The sequence below is a fragment of the Ranitomeya variabilis genome, chromosome 1, assembly GCF_051348905.1.
Source record: "Ranitomeya variabilis isolate aRanVar5 chromosome 1, aRanVar5.hap1, whole genome shotgun sequence".
NCBI classification, from domain to species: Eukaryota; Metazoa; Chordata; class Amphibia; order Anura; family Dendrobatidae; genus Ranitomeya; species Ranitomeya variabilis.
Window position 1 is genome coordinate 1051533833 of NC_135232.1, and position 17801 is coordinate 1051551633.

At 44.1% G+C, this 17801-nt stretch overlaps 1 long non-coding RNA gene across 1 annotated transcript in view; it reads left to right on the plus strand.

Annotated features, from left to right (window-relative positions):
* The window catches only part of LOC143785666 (uncharacterized), a 50749-nt gene that overhangs the window by 15551 nt on the left and 17397 nt on the right, over positions 1 to 17801 (plus strand). The window contains exon 2 of the long non-coding RNA XR_013218052.1: positions 6583 to 6642. This is a non-coding gene — a long non-coding RNA (uncharacterized LOC143785666). The remainder of the gene's footprint in view (positions 1 to 6582; positions 6643 to 17801) is intronic.

The window sequence follows — 17801 nt, forward strand, 5'->3', positions numbered from 1 at the left end:
GGAGGCCCCCATGCAATCTAAAGGTAACACAAGGTTGGGGTCCTCCATAGAAAATGTTTAATTTCCTGTGGTCCCCCTTCACCACTGTCTCTTAATTTACTGTGGGTCTCGCCTCTCCCACCATTTCCCATCTGGGGAAGGGGCCCTCAGCCTCAGGACGTTACGTGACACAGTGGGGAAGGGGGCCCTCAGCCTCAGGACATTACGTGACACAGTGGGGAAGGGGCCCTCAGCCTCAGGACATTACGTGACACAGTGGGGAAGGGGGCCCTCAGCCTCAGGACATTACGTGACACAGTGGGGAAGGGGGCCCTCAGCCTCAGGACATTACGTGACACAGTGGGGAAGGGGGCCCTCAGCCTCAGGACATTACGTGACACAGTGGGGAAGGGGCCCTCAGCCTCAGGACATTACATGACACAATGGGGAAGGGGCCCTCAGCCTCAGGACTTTACATGACACAGTGGGGAAGGGGCCCTCAGCCTCAGGACATTACATGACACAGTGGGGAAGGGGGCCCTCAGCCTCAGGACATTACGTGACACAGTGGGGAAGGGGCCCTCAGCCTCAGGACATTACGTGACACAGTGGGGAAGGGGGCCCTCAGCCTCAGGACATTACGTGACACAGTGGGGAAGGGGGCCCTCAGCCTCAGGACATTACATGACACAGTGGGGAAGGGGCCCGCAGCCTCAGGACTTTACATGACACAGTGAGGAAGGGGGCCCTCAGGTATTTGACCCCTTCATGACATCCGCCTTACATGTATGGCGCATGTTAGATGCCACTGTCAATCTCTGACAGCTGCATTTAACATGTGGCGCCGACATGCGTGCGCATCATTCTTTTGCCCGTCGGCGCACCTGTTATGTGATCGCAGGTCGCCGATGGATTGCCATGACAACAAGGGGTGAGCTGATGACCCCTGTGCCTGTCATTACGGAGCTCCTGTGAAACCCCACAGGAGACTGTGATTTCTGCAATATACAGCGATGCTCTGGCATCACTCTATCTAGCACGGGCGATCAGACTATCTCATCTTTACGTCCCCGAAGGGCAATAACAATAACAGTGAAAATGTAAAAAAAAAATATTTAAAAAATACCTTAAAGTTCAAATCATCCCCCTTGTACCCCATTGAAAATAAAGATGTTTAAAAAATGTAAAAATTCAGCTCTATCAAAATATAAAAACAATTAACCCAGTAAACACCGTAAGGCTATGTTCACACATTGCTTTTTAACTGCGTTTTGCAGCGTTTGTTTGCACTACAGATTGCTTTCAATAGGTGAAAAACACTACTAAAACGCTGAAAATTGCTACAAGAAGTGACATGAGGCATTTTGCAAAACCTATGGTTTTGTACAAAATACTGAGGACAAAAAAAATCAAGCTGTGTGCGTGAGATTTCTGAAATGTCATAGACTTTGCCGCTACTGTAAAACGCAGCTGAAAATTTGCATTAAAAACGAAGCAAAAACGCAACGTGTGAACGGAGCCTAATCAGAGAAAAATTCAAGAATGTGAATTTTCCTTTTTTCTGGTTGCCACAATCCCACAAAACAGCTGTAACAAGCGATCAAAAAGTCACATGTATCCTAAAATTGTACTAATAAAAACGTCATCTAGCCCTGCAAAAAATAAGCTATCACACAGCTCCATCGGCCGAAAAATAGAAACATTACTGGTCTCATAAGATGGTGACACAAAAACATTTTTTTCTCAAATTTCTATTTCTTTTCACTACTAAAATAATTTAAAAAAAAATGGACGCTTGGTTTCGCCGTCTTCATACTGATGAGCAGAATGATATTGCAAGGTCATTTTTATCACAAAATGCTAACCGTAAAAACAATTAAAAACAAAAAGTCAGAATTTATGGTTTTTTTTTCACAATTTCAATGAACTTGGAATTAGTTTCCCTTTTTCAGGTACACTATGTGTAAAAATCAATGGTGTCATTCAAAAGTACAACTCGTCCTGCAAAAAACAAGCCCTCATATGTCTATATCAGACCTGGGGAAAGTGAGGCCCATGGGCCACATCCGGCCCTCTGACTGTCTCAGTCCGGCCCACGTACCAAGACAGCCGTGGGGCCGGAAATCAGAGGTCCATGGGCCGCACAGTGCCCGCCCGCTCGCTGTCTCCATCTGTGGCTCTGCGCTGCGCCGCTGACTCCTGGTGGAGGAGGGGCCTCCAGCCAATTCCTCCACCAATCAGCATGTGAAACAGCAGACACAATGACGTCACTTCATCATATCATGGAACGTGCGCCAGGGAACGGGACCCAGGTGAGTATGTGAGGTTCATTTTTTTCTCTCATGTGTATGGGCTATTTGGGTGGGCATGGGGAGGCTATGGAGGTGGGACACGATGCTGCCCACATGGGGTGACATGGTGCTGCACATGGGAGGGTGACATGGTGCTGTACATAGGGGGGGTGACATGCTGCACATGGTGCTGCATATGAGGGCGACATGTGGCACTTGGTGCTGCATATACAGGCGACATGCTGCACATGGGGAGGCTATGGGGGCGACATGCTGCACATGGGGAGGCTATGGGGGCGACACGCAGTGTATATGGGGAGGCTGTGTGGGGCTCATACAGTATATGGGGAGGCTGTGTGGGGCTCATACAGTATATGAGGAGGCTGTGTGGGGCTCATACAGTATATGGGGAGGCTGTGTGGGGCTTATGTCGCATATGGGGGAGGCTGTGTGGGCTCATGCCACATATAAGGGGCTGTTGGGGGGCTCATACAATATACAGAGGGGGCTGTGCTCGGGTTCAAACGATATATAGGTGGACGTCAGCATGCTTAATTCATAGTTATTAAGGTTGAAGGACGACTTTAAGTCCATCTAGTTCAACCCATAGTCTAACCTAACATCCCCTAACATGTTGATCCAGAGGAAGGCAAAAAAAAACCATGTGGCAAAGAGTAAGCTCCACCTTGGGGAAAAAAATTCCTTCCCGACTCCACATACGGCAATCAGACTAGTTCCCTGGATCAACGCCCTTTCAAGGAATCTAGTGTATATACCCTGTAACATTATACTTTTCCAGAAAGGCATCCAGTCCCCTCTTAAATTTAATTAATGAATCACTCATTACAACATCATACGGCAGAGAGTTCCATAGTCTCACTGCTCTTACAGTAAAGAATCCGCATCCGTTATTATGCTTAAACCTTTTTTTCCTCCAGACGTAGAGGATGCCCTCTTGTCCCTGTCTCAGGTCTATGATTAAAAAGATCATCAGAAAGGTCTTTGTACTGTCCCCTCATATATTTATACATTAAAATAAGATCACTCCTTAGTCTTCGTTTTTCCAAAGTAAATAGCCCCAAGTGTAATAACCTATCTTGGTATTGCAGACCCCCCAGTCCTCTAATAACCTTGGTCGCTCTTCTCTGCACCCGCTCCAGTTCAGCTATGTCTTTCTTATACACCGGAGACCAGAACTGTGCACAGTATTCTAAGTGTGGTCGAACTAGTGACTTGTATAGAGGTAAAATTATGTTCTCCTCATGAGCATCTATGCCTCTTTTAATGCATCCCATTATTTTATTTGCCTTTGTAGTAGCTACCTGACACTGGCCACTGAATATGAGTTTGTCATCCACCCATACACCCAGGTCTTTTTCATTGACGGTTTTGCCCAGAGTTTTAGAATTAAGCACATAGTTATACATCTTATTACTTCTACCCAAGTGCATGACCTTACATTTATCCCCATTAAAGCTCATTTGCCATTTATCAGCCCAAGCTTCTAGTTTACATAAATCATCCTGTAATATAAAATTGTCCTCCCCTGTATTGATTACCCTGCAGAGTTTAGTGTCATCTGAAAATATTGAAATTCTACTCTGAATGACCCCTACAAGGTCATTAATAAATATGTTAAAAAGAAGAGGGCCCAATACTGACCCCTGTGGTACCCCACTGCTAACCGCGACCCAATCCGAGTGTGCTCCATTAATAACCACCCTTTGTTTCCTATCCCTGAGCCAGCTCTCAATCCACTTACACATATTTTCCCCGATCCCCATTATTCTCATTTTATGTAACAACCTTTTGTGTGGCACCGTATCAAAAGCTTTTGAAAAGTCCATGTACACTACAGCCACTGGGTTCCCTTGGTCCAGTCCGGAACTTACCTCTTCATAGAAGCTGATCAAATTAGTGTGACATGAACGGTCCCTAGTAAACCCGTGCTGATACTGGGTCATGAGGTTATTCCTCTTCAGATACTCCAGTATAGCATCCCTTAGAATGCCCTCCAGGATTTTACCCACAGTAGAGGTTAAGCTTACTGGCCTATAATTACCGAGTTCAGTTTTTGCCCCTTTTTTGAATATTGGCACCACATTTGCTATACCCCAGTCCTCTGGTACAGACCCTGTTATTATGGAGTCTTTAAAGATTAAAAATAATGGTCTATCAATGACTGTACTTAATTCCTGCAGTACTCGGGGGTGTATCCCATCCGGGCCCGGAGATTTGTCAATTTTAGTGATTTTTAGACGCCGCCGTACTTCCTGCTGGGTTAAGCAGGTGACATTTAATTGGGAATTTTTATCATTAGTCATTTTGTCTGCCATGGGATTTTCTTTTGTAAATACTGATGAAAAAAAGTCATTTAGCATATTGGCTTTTTCCTCATCCACCATTTCACCCAGACTATTTTTAAGGGGGCCAACACTATCATTTTTTAGTTTCTTACTATTTATGTAGTTAAAGAGTATTTTGGGATTATTTTTACTCTCTCTGGCAATGAGTCTCTCTGTCTCAATTTTTGCTGCCTTGATTTGCTTTTTACAGAATTTATTTAATTTTTTGTATTTATTTAATGCCTCCTCACTACCTACTTCCTTTAATTCTCTAAATGCTTTCTTTTTGTCCCTTATTGCGCCCCTCACAGCTCTATTTAGCCATATTGGTTTCCTCCTATTTCTAGTATGTTTATTCCCATACGGTATATACTGTGCACAGGTCCTATCCAGGATGATAATAAACGTCTCCCATTTTCTTTGTGTATTTTTATGTCTCAGGATATCGTCCCAGTTAATTGCACCAAGATCCTCTCTCATCCGTTGGAAATTTGCCCTCCTGAAGTTTAGTGTCCTTGTAACCCCTCTATTACACATCTTATTAAAGGATACATGAAAACTTATTATTTTGTGATCACTATTCCCCAAGTGACCCCCAACCCTTATATTTGATATGCGGTCTGGCCTGTTGGTTAATATTAGGTCTAGCAGTGCCCCCCTTCTTGTTGGGTCCTGAACCAGTTGTGAAAGGTAATTGTCTCTCATAGTTGTCAGACACCGATTACCTTTGCTGGAACTGCAGGTTTCTGTTCCCCAATCTATTTCAGGGTAGTTGAAGTCCCCCATAATAATGACTTCTCCTTGAGTCGCAGCTTCATCTATTTGCTTTACGAGGATATTCTCCGTTGCTTCCATTATTTTTGGAGATTTATAACAAACCCCTATCAGTAATTTATTATTTTTTCCCCCTCCCCTTATCTCCACCCACAAGCCCTGCAAGTTAACAGCCCAGTCATGGCTCTCATCCAGCCACGTCTCAGATATCCCCATCATGTCATAATTATGCTCCAACAACATTAGTTCATTAGTTCTAATTCGTCCATTTTGTTGGCGAGGCTTCTGGTTCTGCTCATTATTAAGTGATACAATGAATATTAATAAAATTATCAAAAGTATAATAATTATATATTAAAATTGAGCAGAATTAATTTCGGCCTATTGGTTCGGCCCTCCACAACAGTCACGGTCTGTCATGTGGCCCCTTGGGAAAATTAATTGCCCACTCCTGGTCTATATGGACATAAAAATAAAAAATGATGGCTCTTGAAAAAAGGAAGTACAAAATTAGAGCTCAAAACTGGAAAATTTCCCCTGAAATTTCCCATGAAAGGGTTAACAAAATTAATAAAGGGGATGGGGGAACTACAATACCCAGAGAGATTAGCAAAATTAGGATTATTTAGTCTAGAAAAAAGATGACTGAGGGGCGATCTAATAACCATGTGTAAGTATATAAGGGGACAATACAAATATCTCTCCGAGGGTCTGTTTATACCAAGGAAGGTGCCGGTCACAAGGGGCATTCTCTGCGTCTGGAGGAGAGAAGGTTTTTCCATCAACATAGAAGAGGATTCTTTACTGTTAGGGCAGTGAGAATCTGGAATTCCTTGCCTGAGGAGGTGGTGATGGAGAACTCAGTCGAGGGGTTCAAGAGTGGCCTGGATGTCTTCCTGGAGAGTAACAATATTGTATCTTACAGTGATTAGGTTCTTTAGAAGGACGTAGATCTGGGGATTTATTGTGACGGAATATTGGCTGAACTGGATGGACAAATGTATTTTTTCGGCCTTGCTAACTATGTTACTATATGTTACATTAATGAACTATTTCCTATTAGTAATGAACCATACACAGACATATTTTGAGATCCGTCAGTACAGTAAATCTATAGGAAGCCTAATGTCATTATGTCAGGAGCTTGACCTGTATTTTCTTTTCTACTCACATCTATCTTTTCCTTGCCATAGTGAGCCGACCCCAGACAATCTAACGGATGAGTTCAATTTAGAGATCTCAGCCTCAGAATTGTGAGTAGTGCCCCTGTTTCCATTATTAATAACGATCATTCATGTTTTTATAGATGGGATGTCATTGTTTTCTTGATGTTCCACATTAGGAACAGGGTTCTCTACATCTTCAATCATGTGAGGTTTAGGGTTCGTTCACACGGCCATCGATCCTCTCATGCAAAAGAATTGGTCCGATTATGGTAATGTCACTCGGCTCAAACTCTCCCCGCTTTGTCGCTGAGTTTATCTGTATTGGCACACTGTGCACAGTGATACAGCATACCTCCCAACTTTTGAAGATGGGAAAGAGGGACAAAGTTTCTGGCGCGCAACGGCAAGTTTTAGGCCACGTCTCTGACCACACCCATTTATAACTAGTCACACCCATATCCACATCCCAACCACACCCATTTAGCACTGCTGATTACACTGTTTCATAAACAATAATTATAAACAAAAAAATATGGCCACACAGTGCTCCATACTGTATAATGGCCACACATGATGCTCAATACTGTATAATGGCCCCAGATGATGCTCCATGCTGTATAATGACCACACATGATGCTCCATGCTGTATAATGACCCCACATGATGCTCCATACTGTATAATGGCCCCACATGATGCTCCATACTGTATAATGACCACACATGATGCTCCATACTGTATAATGGCCACACATGATGCTCCATACTGTATAATGACCGCACATGATGCTCCATACTGTATAATGGCCACACATGATGCTCCATACTGTATATTGTCTGCACATGATGCTCCATACTGTATAATGACCGCACATGATGCTCCATACTGTATATTGGCCGCACATGATACTTCGCACCGTATAATGGCCACACATAGCTACTCCTACACACGCGGCTGCACTCCATACACTTTGCACACACGGCTCCGCTCCGTACACACGCGCTCCGCTCCATACACCTCATACACACGCGGCTCCGCTCCGTACACCTCGCACACACGCGGCTCCGCTCCATACACCTCGTACACATTTAGCTCCGCTCCATACACCTCATACACATACGGCTCCACTCCATACACCTCATACAGACACGGCTCCGCTCCGTACACCTCGCACACACGCGGCTCCGCTCCATACACCTCGTACACATTTAGCTCCGCTCTATACACCTCATACACATACGGCTCCACTCCATACACCTCATACAGACACGGCTCCGCTCCGTACACCTCGTACACATTCAGCTCCACTCCATACACCTCGTACACACATGGCTCTGCTACATCCACACTGTAAACACCTCCTGACCCCACACATAAGGCAGCTTACTTACCTCATCCAGCAGCACCATGGCAAGTTGGCAACCATCATAGCCGAGTCCTGCAATCCACGGAGGTCCCGATCATGTGACCCCTGACTCCTCCCCTCCTGTGACCTCATCACAGGTCCTGTGCGCACAGAGCAGCCAATATGTGGTGTTAGGCTCTGCGGGTGCAGGGATGACCGGCTGATACATTGCACACCTCCCAACCAGTGCGGGACATACTTGTCCCAGCCGTGACAGCGGGGGAGACTGTCAACATCGTGACAGTCCCGCCGGATCCGGGACGGTTGGGAGGTATGGATACAGTTATATGTAGTGTGGCTCCAGGTGGGCTCCTCAGAGCGTGGGGCCCAGGGCAACAGCACCCTCTGCCCCCTATCGCTAGTTACACTACTGCACGCACCTATAGACTTGTATGGGTACATGTCATCCGAATATCGGATACACTTGCATCATGCTGCCATTAATAATTGCACATCTGCACTATCCCATAGTAGAACACTGGGCCCAGTGCTATCCGATACAACATCACATAGCTCTCGGCAGTGTTATACGCATGAGCGAGCCCATAAAATATAGTTCCTGGTCTGTGTGGGGAACTGCTTATTAGGCCTCATCTGCACTGACGTGTTTTCGTCAGTAATTTGAAGAATAAATGTGACTCTTTCTATTATATTCTGTGTACCTTCAGCTCTGGGTTTTGTCTTACAAATCCCAATGCTAAATGGTGACCAAAATACAAAAGTATGAATGAGGCCTAACTCTGCATTAGTCTTGTGTCCTGCTCCGTCTTCTTTGTCTACTATATAATTGTCTAAGGGGTACTTCCGTCTTTCTGTCTGTCTGTCACGGATACTCATTGGTCGCGGCCTCTGTCTGTCATGGAATCCAAGTCGCTGATTGGTCTCGCCAGCTGCCTGTCATGGCTGCCGCGACCAATCAGCGACGGCCACAGTCCGATTAGTCCCTCCCTACTCCCCTGCAGTCAGTGCCCGGCGCCCGCTCCATCCTCCCCGCAGTCACCGCTCACACAGGGTTAATGTCAGCGGTAACGGACCGCGTTATGCCGCGGGTAACTCACTCCGTTACCGTCGCTATTAACCCTGTGTGACAATTAACAGCAAAGTCAGCCCTTTTAATCCTAGTAAAACTTAGCATTTATTAATACACCTAAAAATAAAAACATAATTGTATACATAAAGTGCTCATGATTAACAGTGCACAAGATAAAAAATGGCACAATCTCACCCAAATTGTTAGCTGGCCCTCAGATACTGCTCCATATACCAAGAGACCAGACGATGGGGAGAAAGGACATCAAGACCAAATAAACGACATAGGGGGGGAGTGGGGAACACGGGGGCCTCTTTTACCCTGTCGTGCCCTCTGCAATCAGCTCCCGCCCTTACAAGGGCAGTACCCAAGTGTGAGCCTCTTTTTCGGTGCCCCTGGTCAGATATAGCCTCCCTGAACAAAAGTGTGTATCTTCCCTACGCGTTTCCCCACCCGTTTGGGGGGTTCATCAGGGGAAGTTTACCGGGCTAAAGAAAACCGAACGAAGTCACCTGCAGTGGCAGGGTATGACCTCTCTGTATGCCGAGATACTGTGTATAAGAAAAAATGGTCTCCCACCTGTTCACTATTCACTGCCATTATATAGAGAGGGGAGATGGGTTGGAGGGTGGTGCTAATTTTTAGTGTCTGACATCACTTCCTCCTCCTATTCCAAGAGAAAAAAAAATAAAAATGTTTCTTTCTTTATATTTAGTCTTATGTTTTCCATATATTTATTTGATACCCCTTATTCTCACTTACTTCTCTCATACCTTCTAGCGTTCTCTTTATAATCCGTTTCTACACATTTTCATTTTCTACAGCTTGTGTAGGTACCATAGCAACCGTACCATGTGACCATGAGAGAAGTAAGTGAGAATAAGGGGTATCAAATAAATATATGGAAAACATAAGACTAAATATAAAGAAAGAAACATTTTTTTTTTTTTTTTCTCTTGGAATAGGAGGAGGAAGTGATGTCAGACACTAAAAATTAGCACCACCCTCCAACCCATCTCCCCTCTCTATATAATGGCAGTGAATAGTGAACAGGTGGGAGACCATTTTTTCTTATACACAGTATCTCGGCATACAGAGAGGTCATACCCTGCCACTGCAGGTGACTTCGTTCGGTTTTCTTTAGCCCGGTAAACTTCCCCTGATGAACCCCCCAAACGGGTGGGGAAACGCGTAGGGAAGATACACACTTTTGTTCAGGGAGGCTATATCTGACCAGGGGCACCGAAAAAGAGGCTCACACTTGGGTACTGCCCTTGTAAGGGCGGGAGCTGATTGCAGAGGGCACGACAGGGTAAAAGAGGCCCCCGTGTTCCCCACTCCCCCCCTATGTCGTTTATTTGGTCTTGATGTCCTTTCTCCCCATCGTCTGGTCTCTTGGTATATGGAGCAGTATCTGAGGGCCAGCTAACAATTTGGGTGAGATTGTGCCATTTTTTATCTTGTGCACTGTTAATCATGAGCACTTTATGTATACAATTATGTTTTTATTTTTAGGTGTATTAATAAATGCTAAGTTTTACTAGGATTAAAAGGGCTGACTTTGCTGTTAATTGTTTGATATTTAGTCAGAGACATTCAGAGTAGATCTTCTGGGTGATTACATTGCTTATATTCTGTTAATAATTTTGTGGTTGTTATGGCCGGTTTTCTATCGTCTTGCCCGGATACAGAAGCATGGCTTAATGAGGCCAAAGATATATTTTCTGAAAAAACTTTCTGTCAGAAAAAGTATACTCCCACGTATGCAGCGGCTTTTAATGACCTTACTAAGGTCTATAAAGAACAGATTTCCTCTTGGTGGGAAATACAGAGTCTGGAGAGCTACATAAAAAATAACATAGTACCCAGAGGCCTACGAATTAATTTATTGCCTGCACCTCGTTGTCGGTCTCCACAGCTGATGAGTAAATGGGAAAAAGAGGCTACTGCCAGTTCTCTAAGATTGATGCAGATTTTGGTGAATGAGGAGAAATGTAATTTTGAAATCTTAAATAGTAAACTTAAGGAACAAATAGACATCACTAAGAAGTTTAAAACAGAGGGGGATTTTGGTGTAAAAGAGGTAGCCCTACAAAATACAATTGAAAAATTTCAGTATCATCTAAAAGAAAGAAAGCATAAACAGTTCTGTAGAGACCTACAGGACTTTAAGGATAATAAGGTGTATCAGTATATGGGAGGGAGACAGGAGAGGGAGAGGGAAACGGATATTTCATCAACAGATACCGAGTTATCAGATACAGACGGTAGACAGAGAAACAGCAGGGGGCGACAGAAAGGCAGACAAAGAGGGTATTCCGGGAAAGAGAGGTATACAGCATCTTCACCAAGAGGGGTTTTTTTTAGACCGGGCATACCCCCTGAGGAATCGGAACAATTTCCCAAACAAGGAATAGACCTACAAATTATTAATTTATCTCAGAGACCCATTACAGAAATTGAAATGACAGTTCTCAGTAAAGGGCTATCATTTGTGCCCACAACTGACATGGTAACCTTTGATGTCATTAAAGACGTGAACCTTTTTGTTAGAAAACTTAGATGGCACAAGTTTTTTAAGGATAAGGATCAGAAAATCTGTCGTGAATATAATATCCCCCTGAGCTGTTATGTGATGTACAGTGTCTAGCAGAACTTGATGAGGTGCCACCAATGTCATTAGGTTTGGGTCCATTTACCCCCCTTAAAAATCCAAGCACTAAAATGCCCCCGGGTGGAGGGGATGTATCGGTTATTGATGTCTTCCTTAATTTGGTGACGAAAGATATTAAAGAGATGAGAAAGGCACATGTACAACATAATCTTTCTAGAGAGCAGATGAAAGCCCTCCGAAATTTGGAACAAGATAACTCTATAGCAATTAAGCCCTCCGATAAGGGGGGCAATATTGTTATAATGGATATTGAACGGTATAAGGAAATGTGCCTCTCTCTTCTCCAGGATACCATGACATATGAAATCGTCAGGGGTGACCCTCTAATAAAAAGTATTGACACTCTTAAAAATTTGTTGTTTGGAGCAAAAGAGAATCAATTGATTAGCAAAGATGAACTGGCTTTTCTCTTGCCTAGGTACCCGATCATGGCCACGTTTTATAGCCTTCCAAAGGTACACAAAGGGTATACCCCCCTAAAAGGGAGACCGATAGTCTCTGGTATAGGGAGTATTTGCAATAATTTGGGGATATATGTTGATCACATCCTAAAACCCTTTGTGACAGCGTTGCCTTCACATATCCGTGATACAACAGACCTGTTACAGAAATTGGAGGGTATCCCGATTGACCAAGAAACGTTTTTGGCTAGCATAGATGTAGAAATGTTGTACTCCTCTATACCCCATGATCAGGGGATACAAGGAGTTAAACATTTCCTTGGATCTAGAGGATGCCAGTTTATAAAACATAATCAATTTGTTTTGGAACTCCTAGATTTCTCTCTCAAAAACAATTTCTTCACCTTTGATGGAGACACCTACCACCAGCTCAGGGGCACTGCAATGGGTAATCCGGCAGCGCCAAGTTTTGCAAATTTGTTCCTGGGCTGGTGGGAGGACGCAATAGTCTTCTCAGAGGTTATGGAGGAATTCACCAGATTTGTGGATCTCTGGGTGAGATTCATAGACGACGTTTTTGTTTTGTGGAGTGGTACGAGGGACAGGTTTGAGGCATTCGTGGTAGCCCTTAATATCAACAGAATAGGCCTTCGGTTTACCTCAGTGATTGAGACGGACAGGTTACCCTTTTTAGATATTTGTATCACCAAAGCACTTGATAAAGGTGTCCTCACAACGTCCATCTACCGTAAACCCACATCAACAAACTCCCTATTAAGATGGGAGAGTCATCATCCGGTTGCTCAAAAAAGAGGCATACCAAAGGGGCAATACCTGAGACTAAAACGTAAGTGTTCAGAGAAAAGGGAATTCAAATTCTGGGCAGATGATTTAAGAGAGAGATTTCATAGGAGGGGTTACCCGGATGGGGTCCTGATACAATCATTCCAATTTGCACAAACTCAATCAAGAGAAGCTTTGTTGAAACCTAAAATGAGAAATGAGGAGAATGTGGGGCCTATTCGTTTAATTACTACATTTGACAATGGGACATCGGCAGTACGTGATGTCCTGAGGAAACATTGGAACATTCTCCAAATGGATCAGGACCTGGCGAAAGTAATCGGAGCGACTCCCCAAATTACATACAAAAGGGGAAGATCCCTTAAGGATAGACTGGTACACAGTCACCTACAGAGACCTGAGACTAGAGGAACATGGCTCCCGGTAAAACCCACTGGGTGCTATAGGTGTGGGCAATGTGTGGCATGTGATTCCATACAAACTGGAAAATGTTTTGTGAACAATATCACTCAGGAGAGTTTCACAATTAGACAGTTCATCAACTGTAAAACAACAGGAATAATTTATAAGGCCTCATGTGTCTGTGGAAAAGCATATGTGGGAAAAACAATCAGGGAATTCAGACGCAGAGTGGGAGAACATCTAGGGGACATACGTAATGAGAGAGACACGCCATTGGCAAAACATGTGAACAATTGCCACGGCGGAGATTGTGGAGTTATCAAGTTTATGGGTATTGACCAAGTGAGAATGCCCAAGAGAGGGGGGAATTATGACAGACTGATTTTACAGAGGGAGTGCCGCTGGATCTATCGGCTGGACACCCAGTGGCCCCAAGGACTAAATGAACAACTTAACTACAGCTGCTTTTTATAAGCAAGTCTCCCCCTCTGACTAATCATTAATGAGAGTGTCCCCACATTCGGCGATGCGGTGTTCGTACTATGATGATAGCTAAACAGGGCCAAGAGAGGCAACCTTTATACAGATCTATTTATGATCTCAAATAATAAGCCTTGGCTGCATCAAGCAGCATACATAGGTGTGGATACTTTCACTGTTGTATTCTGTATCATGACGCTACACATTTGGATATTTATGTAAATTGTAGCTTTTTTGGTAACAGTGGAGTACTGTACAAAGTATACCTAATAGTAAAGGGGACTGAAGGGTAATATGAAATGGAATAATTGGTTTCTGAGAGTAAATATGTTTATTTAGTTTGATACCCCTAGTTCAATAGAGATGTACAGAAACATGCTAAATTACATCCAGAGACATCGCAAGCGCAATAATCTATGGGTGGTACATTGAGATCTGAGGGTCATATGACCAGGAGCGCCGTAACTATCCACTGAGTACACCCGTCAGCAATACACCACGGTCAGTACCTGTGATCAGCTGACCGGGTGTTCGGTATGATCTGAGAATGTACAAGTAAACGAGTACCTACTAGGACCTGAGGTCAAATGGTATATAGGTCGTCATTGCGCCTGCACAATTTGCAGCAAATAACTAACGTACCACGGTCAGTACATGTGATCAGCTGACCGGATAGTCTGATATTGTCTCTAGAATGCACGCGCATAAGCGAAATAGCACCGACGAGGACCTGAAGTCACATGGTCTGTATGGACGTCGCAGCGCTAGTGCAAACCCTAGCAAATAGTGTAGGAAACCGTCGGGAATCTATAACGCTCGGTAATCAAGATGAGCTGACGGGTTCCTATTTTCTTATCAGGAACGCATGGGTAAAAGTAAACTAGCGCTGACCAGGACCTGAGGTCACATGGTACGGTTGCTATGGTACCTACACAAGCTGTAGAAAATGAAAACTAGTGCTGACCAGGACCTTAGGTCACATGGTACGGTTGCTATGGTACCTACACAAGCTGTAGAAAATGAAAATGTGTAGAAACGGATTATAAAGAGAACGCTAGAAGGTATGAGAGAAGTAAGTGAGAATAAGGGGTATCAAATAAATATATGGAAAACATAAGACTAAATATAAAGAAAGAAACATTTTTTTTTTTTTCTCTTGGAATAGGAGGAGGAAGTGATGTCAGACGCTAAAAATTAGCACCACCCTCCAACCCATCTTCCCTCTCTATATAATGGCAGTGAATAGTGAACAGGTGGGAGACCATTTTTTCTTATACACAGTATCTCGGCATACAGAGAGGTCATACCCTGCCACTGCAGGTGACTTCGTTCGGTTTTCTTTAGCCCGGTAAACTTCCCCTGATGAACCCCCCAAACGGGTGGGGAAACGCGTAGGGAAGATACACACTTTTGTTCAGGGAGGCTATATCTGACCAGGGGCACCGAAAAATAGGCTCACACTTGGGTACTGCCCTTGTAAGGGCGGGAGCTGATTGCAGAGGGCACGACAGGGTAAAAGAGGCCCCCGTGTTCCCCACTCCCCCCCTATGTCGTTTATTTGGTCTTGATGTCCTTTCTCCCCATCGTCTGGTCTCTTGGTATATGGAGCAGTATCTGAGGGCCAGCTAACAATTTGGGTGAGATTGTGCCATTTTTTATCTTGTGCACTGTTAATCATGAGCACTTTATGTATACAATTATGTTTTTATTTTTAGGTGTATTAATAAATGCTAAGTTTTACTAGGATTAAAAGGGCTGACTTTGCTGTTAATTGTTTGATATTTAGTCAGAGACATTCAGAGTAGATCTTCTGGGTGATTACATTGCTTATATTCTGTTAACCCTGTGTGACCAAGTTTTTACTATTGATGCTGCCTAAGCAGCGTCAATAGTAAAAACATCTAATGTTAAAAATAATTAAAAAAAAAAAAAAATCATTATATACTCGCCTTTCCCGCTCCTCGTGACGCTCCGGTGACCGCGCCATGCAAGCGGCAGGTTCCGGTGGCAAGGATGGTATGCGAGAAGGACCTGCCATGACGTCACGGTCATGTGACCGCGACGTCATCACAGGGCCTGCGCGAGAAGGACCTGCCATGACGTCACGGTCATGTGACTGCGATGGCATCACACCCTGGGACCGGAAGCTGCCGCCTGCACCCCACACAGGCGACAGAACTACAAGGGGCCCTCGGAAGGTGAGTATTTGTTTACTTTTTTTTTTAACCTGTGACATACGTGGCTGGGCAATATACTACGTGACTGGCCAATATACTACGTGGCTGGGCAATATACTACGTGACTGGCCAATATACTACGTGGCTGGGCAATATACTACGTGGCTCTGTGCTGTATACTACGTCACTGTGCAATATACTAAGTGGCTCTGTGCTGTATACTACGTCACTGGGCAATATACTACGTAACTGGGCAATATACTACGTGGCTGGGCAATATACTACGTGGCTGGGCAATATACTACGTAACTGGGCAATATACTACGTGGCTGGGCAATATACTACGTAACTGGGCAATATACTACGTGGCTGGGCAATATACTATGTGCCTGGGCAATATACTACTAGACTGGGCAATATACTACGTGGCTGGGCGATATACTATGTGGGCTGTGCAATATACTACATGGACATGCATATTCTAGAATACCCGATGCGTTAGAATCGGGCCACCATCTAGTTTCCATATAAGTACTGGAACCAGTGCTGTAAAATGACATTACATTCTACAGTGTTGGGTTCTGTACTGGTAATTGGAGTCTAGGAGAGCTATAAGCCTGGAGTCTGGTGGGCTGTGTATATATATATATATATCTACACACACACAAGTCAAGCAATATAATATTTTCTGTAAAATGACATTTAACTTTAAGTAGCTATGCACAGTAGAACATCAGATAATTATGGCACATTGCAATACTTTCATAAAGTATTAAAGCATTACTTAGGGGTATTTGTTATTTCACCACCAGAGTGGTATCAGTAATGTAATTTCCCTGTGTGTAATAAAATACGTAACAGTCGCTGTCTTCTGCCACTGTATCATAGCTTTGGTGTTCTTAGTTGCCAGAAGCAGTGGAATACGGCCAGTGGGATATAGAGGACCTCCTGTGCTGTGCAGTATTTAGAGGATGTGTGCTGTGCTGTGCTGTGCAGTATATAGAGGATGTGTCCTGTGCTGTGCAGTATATAGAGGATGTGTCCTGTGCTGTGCAGTATATAGAGGACCTCCTGTGCTGTGCAGTATATAGAGGATGTGTCCTGTGCTGTGCAGTATATAGAGGATGTGTCCTGTGCTGTGCAGAATATAGAGGATGTGTCCTGTGCTGTGCAGAATATAGAGGATGTGTCCTGTGCTGTGCAGTATATATAGGATGTGTCCTGTGCTGTGCAGTATATAGAGGATGTGTCCTGTGCAGTATATAGAGGATGTGTCCTGTGCAGTATATAGAGGATGTGTCCTGTGCTGTATGTAGAGGATGTGTCCTGTGCTGTGCAGTATATAGAGGATGTGTACTGTGCAGTATATAGAGGATGTGTCCTGTGCTGTGCAGTATATAGAGGATGTGTCCTGTGCTGTGCAGTATATAGAGGATGTGTCCTGTGCTGTGCAGTATATAGAGGATGTGTCCTGTGCAGTATATAGAAGATGTGTCCTGTGCAGTATATAGAGGATGTGTCCTGTGTAGTATATAGAGGATGTGTCCTGTGCTGTGCAGTATATAGAGGATGTGTCCTGTGCTGTGCAGAATATAGAGGATGTGTCCTGTGAGGTGCAGTATATATAGGATGTGTCCTGTGCTGTGCAGTATATGGAGGATGTGTCTTGTGCAGTATATGGAGGATGTGTCCTGTGCAGTATATGGAGGATGTGTCCTGTGCTGTATATAGAGGATGTGTCCTGTGCTGTATATAGAGGATGTGTCCTGTGCTGTGCAGTATATAGAGGATGTGTCCTGTGCTGTGCAGTATATAGAGGATGTGTCCTGTGCTGTGCAGTATATAGAGGATGAGTCCCGTGTGGCGTAGTATATA